Source organism: Rattus norvegicus, chromosome 4, assembly GCF_036323735.1.
Source record: "Rattus norvegicus strain BN/NHsdMcwi chromosome 4, GRCr8, whole genome shotgun sequence".
NCBI lineage: Eukaryota > Metazoa > Chordata > Mammalia > Rodentia > Muridae > Rattus > Rattus norvegicus.
In genome coordinates, this window is record NC_086022.1 from 9,800,275 (window position 1) to 9,807,263 (window position 6,989).

At 47.0% G+C, this 6,989-nt stretch overlaps 1 long non-coding RNA gene across 1 annotated transcript; it reads right to left on the bottom strand.

Moving 5' to 3' along the window:
- Window positions 1-235: 235 nt before the first annotated feature.
- On the bottom strand, window positions 236-5,125 carry LOC120102206 (uncharacterized). The gene is made up of 3 exons (XR_005503393.2): window positions 3,742-5,125; window positions 2,815-2,908; window positions 236-2,532 (listed from the first exon to the last, which is right to left on the bottom strand). It is a non-coding gene; the product is annotated as an uncharacterized LOC120102206 (long non-coding RNA).
- Between the last annotated feature and the right edge of the window lie 1,864 nt (window positions 5,126-6,989).

A 6,989-nucleotide genomic window follows, 5' to 3' on the forward strand; every position in this document is an offset into this window, starting at 1 on the left:
AAGATCAACTTCAGATGTCTTCTTCAATAGTGAGGAAGTGTGTGTGTGTGTGTGTGTGTGTGTGTGTGAGAGAGAGAGAGAGAGAGAGAGAGAGAGAGAGGTGGTGGTGGAGGTGGTGGGGTGTGTGTGTGTGTGTGTGTGTGAGAGAGAGAGAGAGAGAGAGAGAGAGAGAGAGGTGGTGGTGGTGGTGGTGGGGTGTGTGTGTGTGTGCACACGCACGCATGTGCACAGAATAACACGTATATGGAATCAAGTGTAGGACTTCGTGTATCTTCCTCTACTTTCTACCTTATTCCATGAAGACTAGGTCTCTTTGTGAGCCTTCAGCTGACTGATTCAGCTAGACTGGCCAGCCAGGGAGCCTCAGGGGAGCCTCCTGCTTCTCCTCCCAAGTATCAGGATTACAGGTGTGTACTGCCACAACTGACTGCTTACACACGCACTGGGGGTCCAAACTCAAGTTCTCATTTACACATTTTACTGACTGAGCCACCTGCAGCCTGCCTGCCTTCACTTTAACCTCGATTGCACATACTTACAGGTCACTGCGTGATCTTCCAATGCACATTTACACCACATCATGAGGCTCAGTGGTAATCTCAAGTATGTGTTCCTTGTCTGTCAGAGGGACACTGGTGATCCCCCTCCCATTTTAGCTAGCTGGAAATATTTCATTGCTGTCAGCTGCAGGGGAACAAACACTCACTCACATGCTGACTGTGCCCCAGGCTGTCGAGAGTGTTTTGCCTGCTTACAGCCCCTTGGGTCCATTGAATCTCCTTGTGAAAAGTTAAAATTCTCATAGCCCTAACCTACATAGTATCAACAGGTGATTAAAACCCATGGATCCAAAGTGCACTGATGAGAACTATCCCCCTGTCACGGACACATCAGGTTTTGAACCCAGTGATGGTAGGTCCAGCCCAGCTTCCCTCTCACATGGCTGCTCTATTGTAAGCCTTTTTCTTCATTCTTTTCATCCCCAGCACACTTTAGAATGCAGTTTTTTCACCTTACTTTGAAAAATCTCCGGTCAAAGGACACAGAATTCAGTTATGTGGAATGAATAAACATCTAATGAGAGTCATAGCTAACAGTACAGTATATTGAAATGTGCTCAGAAAGTAGGCTTTGGGCACGCACGCGCACACACGCACGCACACACACACACAGAACCATGTGGGCGATGGACACTCGCTCACTGTTGTCCTCTTTCACTGAGTGTACCAGAGCGTCATGCTGTCTACCTTAAACGCATACACCTTTAAGAAGATTTGTTGCACTGGTAGGATGGCTCACTGGGTAATGTGTTTGCCACATTAGCACAACCACCTGAGTCTGGGTTCCCAGAGCCCACTGAAAAGCTGGGCACTACAGCGTGCGTCGGTAACCACATAGCTGGAAGTACGAAGAGACACGCCTGCCTGAGTCCATCCAGCCAGTCTAGCTGAGTCCAAAAGCTCCAGCTTCAATGAGAGTTACTGTCTGAAAAACAGTTAGAGAACGGCACAGAAGGCGCTTGACTTCAACCTTGGGCCTCCATATACCACAGCCTGTATGTGTGTGAACACACGTCCACCACATCCACACACACACACGCACACACACACATTTCTGTAGTTAGACATTTTCAAATTACCAAAAGCTCCACAGGAAGTTGCAAAACCTTTAAAGAGAAAGCCCCAGTGTACCAGTCGCCCAGTTTCCCTCAGTGTAGCATCGTATTTAAACACTCCACGTCAACACCAGGATTAGGTACTGGTAAAATCCCCATAGCTTGTTCAGATATCCCTACATACACTCAGCTGTATGTAGTTTTACATCTCTAGAACATTTTAAAATGAAGCTCTACATAGTAACTCCCTGTAGTTAATATTTAACTGTGCCAACATCACAAGGCTCCCTGATGCCACCCCTGTACAGCTACACCCCTGCCTCCCACTACTTAACAACCACTGATCTGTTCTTCCCTCATGTAATCATCTTGTCTGCCGATCTGTAAGTCACTTAAATGTCTTTTTTCATAAGGTCACATGTAAGGCCATGCTTTAGTCATCCCTACAGAAGGATTATATATCTTTGGTTTTGAGCGTTCTCTGTGTGGTCTAGATGCAATCCTTTGTTGAGCATGAGATTTTTCCAAACGCTGTAGAATAGCACTTTAAGGTAGTAGGGCTTTGATAACAAATCCAATGCCTACTGCAATCCAAGGAGTGAAATCAAGTTACCAAGCATTTGAACAAGTGCCATGTGCTTTATTAGAGATAGCCATAGAAAACTGAGCCTGCTTTTACAAGAGAAAAACATAGGGATAGATATAAGATGGAAATATTTAAGCATAGAACCGTAAGGTTCGAGAAAGGCCGACCTGATGAATACTCTGGCTTGCTTTCTTGTGCGGAAAACCGTGTGTCCACAGCCATCTCCCGTAGCTGCAGTTCATGCGCCACCTTGTGGGCCCTGTGAGCTCAGCAGGTCCTGGGATGAGCAAATTCCTGAGAGGTGGTTTTGCAGGCTCCGCCCCAGACCTAGCTAAAAGGGTCAGATAAGCAGACCGGATTGCTATGAAAGTGTAGACGTAGCCCAGTGCAGACCGGAGCCCTGAAGCAATACCAGACAGAGAACCCCAACAGCGCCTGAGGGAATTGACCAGCACTGAGGGCAGAAGGAGCAGGAGTGGAGTCCTTTAATTCTACCCACTGATAACTGCTTCCAAAACGGAAGCCACTGTAGGCAGCCATCGCTGCAATAAATGATCAAAAGGGGAGATGGCATGATTGTGGTGAATGCAAAGAAACCCAGAGCCGCACTTACCTGGAGCATGAGTGGTGTCAGGTAACTGCCCGTGACCTGTGGGAGTCCTGCTTCATGAATAGATGTCCCAGATTTGTCCCATAGGACAATCAATCTGTTGGGAGAATTGGGGGGGGGGGGGGATTCAGGGAGACTTTGTCTTATTCTAATGAACAAATGGAGACTATGAGCAGTGTCTCTACAGGGCACCACCCCTGGCGCGTGCTGCTGTGTCATGGGCACAGGACACCATCCCTAATGACCTTGCCTTGGGAATGGCTGAGCTCAATTTGGACCCTTGTCAGACAGTCACAGACTACAAAACTAAGGGAAAGGGAACCAAGGGAAGTGGTGAATGTAGTCAAGTGCATAAATACAGCTTTGTATCCGATGCCATTTTAATCAATGGAGGAAAACATTGAAACTCGGAGTTTGCAGCATCTAGACCGTCTCTTATCTTTCTTTTTTTTTTTTCTTTTTTCTTTTTTTCGGAGCTGGGGACCGAACCCAGGGCCTTGGGGTTGCTAGGCAAGCGCTCTACCACTGAGCTAAATCCCCAACCCTGTCTCTTATCTTTAATTAGGAGATTATACCACACCTCAAACATAAGGAGCATGACACTGGAAACCCAGAACTGGGGAGTCAAACATGAGCCTAAAAGGTCCGTAGTCCCTCGACACACAGTTACCCAACGGGGATCCCAAAATCTCTTTGATCACAGATAGATAAGGCCCAGGGAATGTACTATATAAAGGACTCAGACACCAGCAGCCAGCCAGAGGACACAGCCAGTTAACTGTAGAACCCATATCAACTACAGTGTCTTCACTGAGACCAGAAAGAGAAGCCCCTACTACATGCCCATGGCTATGTGGTTGCCACCACTGCCAGATGGTTATGGAGTGGTTACCACAGCTAAGTACAAACTAGAGGGCCCCCACCACTTACCTACTGCTTCGGGAGATCCTCTTTCCAAATATAGTAATGGAGAGGCTCAATATATTGGCTCAGTGAACTCCGACCACTGAAGGTCAAGGTTCCTGCGAGACTTGAACACAATTTTGTCCCTTCATCTACATTAAGTTCAAAGCAGAGATCAAAAAAATAAATAAATCCTGATATGGAAAAGTGCTGACAGCTCTTTCTGAGATCTCAGAGTACCCAGACATATATAGTCCAGCCCTCCCCAACATGGAAACCACCATAAGAACGCTTGGCGTGTGCCTCTGCAGACTGCACAGAGGAACCCTGGATGTTGGGTAATGGGTTACACAGTTTCCTGGGTGAATAGACCCACTCAGAGATCAAAGGGAGCAAGGTAAGAAGCTTAGAAAAGAAGGCAGCTTCAAGCACTGGTTTAGTGGCCTCATGAAGCTGCAGAGACCAAGCTGCAGGGTGTGAGAGAAGGTCTGGAAAGGGGAGGGGTGGCTGAATCAGTTCTTGCTCCTCACAGATAACCGGTCAGTGACGGGAGAGGGCAAGGCAGAGTTTAGGAGATAATCAGATCTTCCTCTTCTGGCTGTTTGCCTGAGGTCTAGAGAAGTAATATCTGGCAATTTCGTTTTAGTAGACTTTTGCAAACTGCCAAATGGAAGGAGACAGATTTCATTTCTTTGAATTTGCCCTTTCTGACCCAATTTGGAGAGGTGCTGAGGTATTGCACCTCAGCAGAACAGAGGCCCAGAGACAGAGACCTAGGCAAAGTACAGAGTGTGAATGCTAGCCCTGCCCTCAGCCATGGACCCTCAGGGAGGCCACTTCTGGCATGAAGAAACTCCAAACTTTTGGCCCTGTATGCATTTGAAACCAGATGTCTCTTACCATTGCACTGGAAGCTGTTGGTCACAAGTGAAGGCAATGGTCACTGTCTAACAAGCTGCCCGTGAACCCACTGAGATTTCTCTTCAAAGTCCAACATGAAAGCCACTGATCAGGAAGTGACACTTGTCCAGATGGGTCATGTGGTAATCAGGACTTCCTCTATTCTTGTTCCCTTCCAAAAACCAACCCTTCCTTTAGTTTCTGGGTTGACTTAAGTAGGTAAAAGTGTAACTGAGGTTCACTTGAAACTGCCCCTGCTCCCTGTTCCTTCCTGAAGCCTTCTCCCCACACTAGACCTCTGCTCAGAAGCCCTTCCCACAGTTTCAGTTAGCTAGCTGCAGGAGGTCTGAGAGGAAGACAGCCTGGCCCCTCTGCAGAGCCAACTGATAGCTTCTTGGACTCTTTCAATTCCAAAACCCCAGCTCAGCCCGCACTCCACAGAGCAGCAAGAACCTAGACACTCACATCCCTTATATCTGGAAGGACTGATGATGGAACCATCCAGCTCTGTTAACACTCCTGATGTCCACAATCATAGACTTGAGGAGAAAGATAGAGATAAATTGGTGGCTTTGGGTTTTGTCTCCACTGGACATCTTGCCTTGTTTGTTTGCTTGCGTTTAATTATTTACTTTTTCCTCCCCAGTGTTTTCTTTTTTCTTTTTTCTTTTTTTTTTCTTTTTCGGAGCTGGGGACCAAACTCAGGGCCTTGCGCTTGCTAGGCAAGCGCTCTACCACTGAGCTAAATCCCCAACCCCTTTCCCAGTGTTTTAAGACAATGCTGTTGTACCAGTTAGGACCATGCTGAGAGGATTCACAATGTCCCCAGAGTTATTAGGATGTGTTGACACTGAAACATAGCTCTAACCTAAGGAGTAAGACATAATTTATTCTGGAGCCAAATATGAGAATGGCCCAGAAACAAGGCTTCAGATCACCCCAAAACTATATACCAACATGGTATTAATTTCATGATGTCAAAACAAATACATTCTAAAGCAAGGCATGTTTTAAACAAGTTGGTGGAGAGGCACAGGTGTCAGACATGTGTCCCCTGGGAGTTTCAGTTGAGAGAGAGAGAGAGAGAGAGAGAGAGAGAGAGAGAGAGAGAGAGAGAGGTGTACATGACTGAGCAGCCTGGTCAGATTGTGATCAATCCTGCACTGACACTTCTGCGTCTTGGCACCAGTCCATTCAGCACTGTGGTCAACTCCCTCTCTGGTTGGCACTGGAGCTCCACACTGCTCCTTCCCCTAGCACAGGGTCATTCTTCAGGTCCATTGTTTTGACATTCGTACAAGCTAAGGGAGAGGCTCAGATGTTTCTCTGTAAAAATCTTCTCCCAGCTAGGCCATTTGTTTTATAAGTGTTAAAATAACTCTTGGTTGATCTTTAAAACATTTCAACTCTCTCATATATTTCAAGTTGTTCAAAAAGTTCAAATTGCAGTCCCTGATAATTCAGAAAGATCTGCATCACACTGTTCCCTCCCAAGGCTCAGGAATCATTGAGGAAGAGGGGACAGGAAGGGTGGATGAGCCAGAGACAGTTGGTGACTATAAGAAAACTGCTTTCTGGACACATCAGGGCAACTGTACATATGAACTCAGAGCAGTGTGGCAGCATTCACAAGGCCTACGTAGGCTCGAACCAGACAGAAACCCAGCATGGAGGGGGGGTGGGTATAAAGCCCGCCCCTCACTATACAGATGCAGCTCTGTCACAGGCAGGCTCTGAACCCCTGGCTCTTGGGCAGCAAAGCCATTGGCATCACTTGTACTTCTTGAGCTGCTCTATTTCTTCAAGTCTGGGAAGTGTTTATTGGTTCAGAATAAAACATACAAACCTTTCCCCTAACAAGCAAAACCTACCATTCCAATCAATGAGACTGCCGACTTAGAGAACTCCGGGCTCTGTGGGGAATATGTCATCTAGCCACTAATGTAAACGCGTTGTTTTTGAGCAGTAGTGACCAACATGGGGAAAGCAGCTAAGAATAAGTGCTGGCACCTGTAAATGACAGCAAGGGCTAACAGCAAAGCTTACAGCAGACAGCATGTCTTTATCAGGAGGTTTGTCCGTTTGACTCCTCCACTGCCTACACACACACAACACACACACACACACACACACACACACACACAGGCACTACCTCATACATATACATATACACACCATCCCTAGACACTACCTTCCCACCACCACCACCCCCAGACACACACACACACACAACACACACACACAACCTCCAGACACTGCCTCATACACATACATACACACACCACCCCTAGACACTACCTTCCTACCACCACCCCCAGACACTGACACACACATACACACAATCTCTAGACACTGACACACACACACACACACAC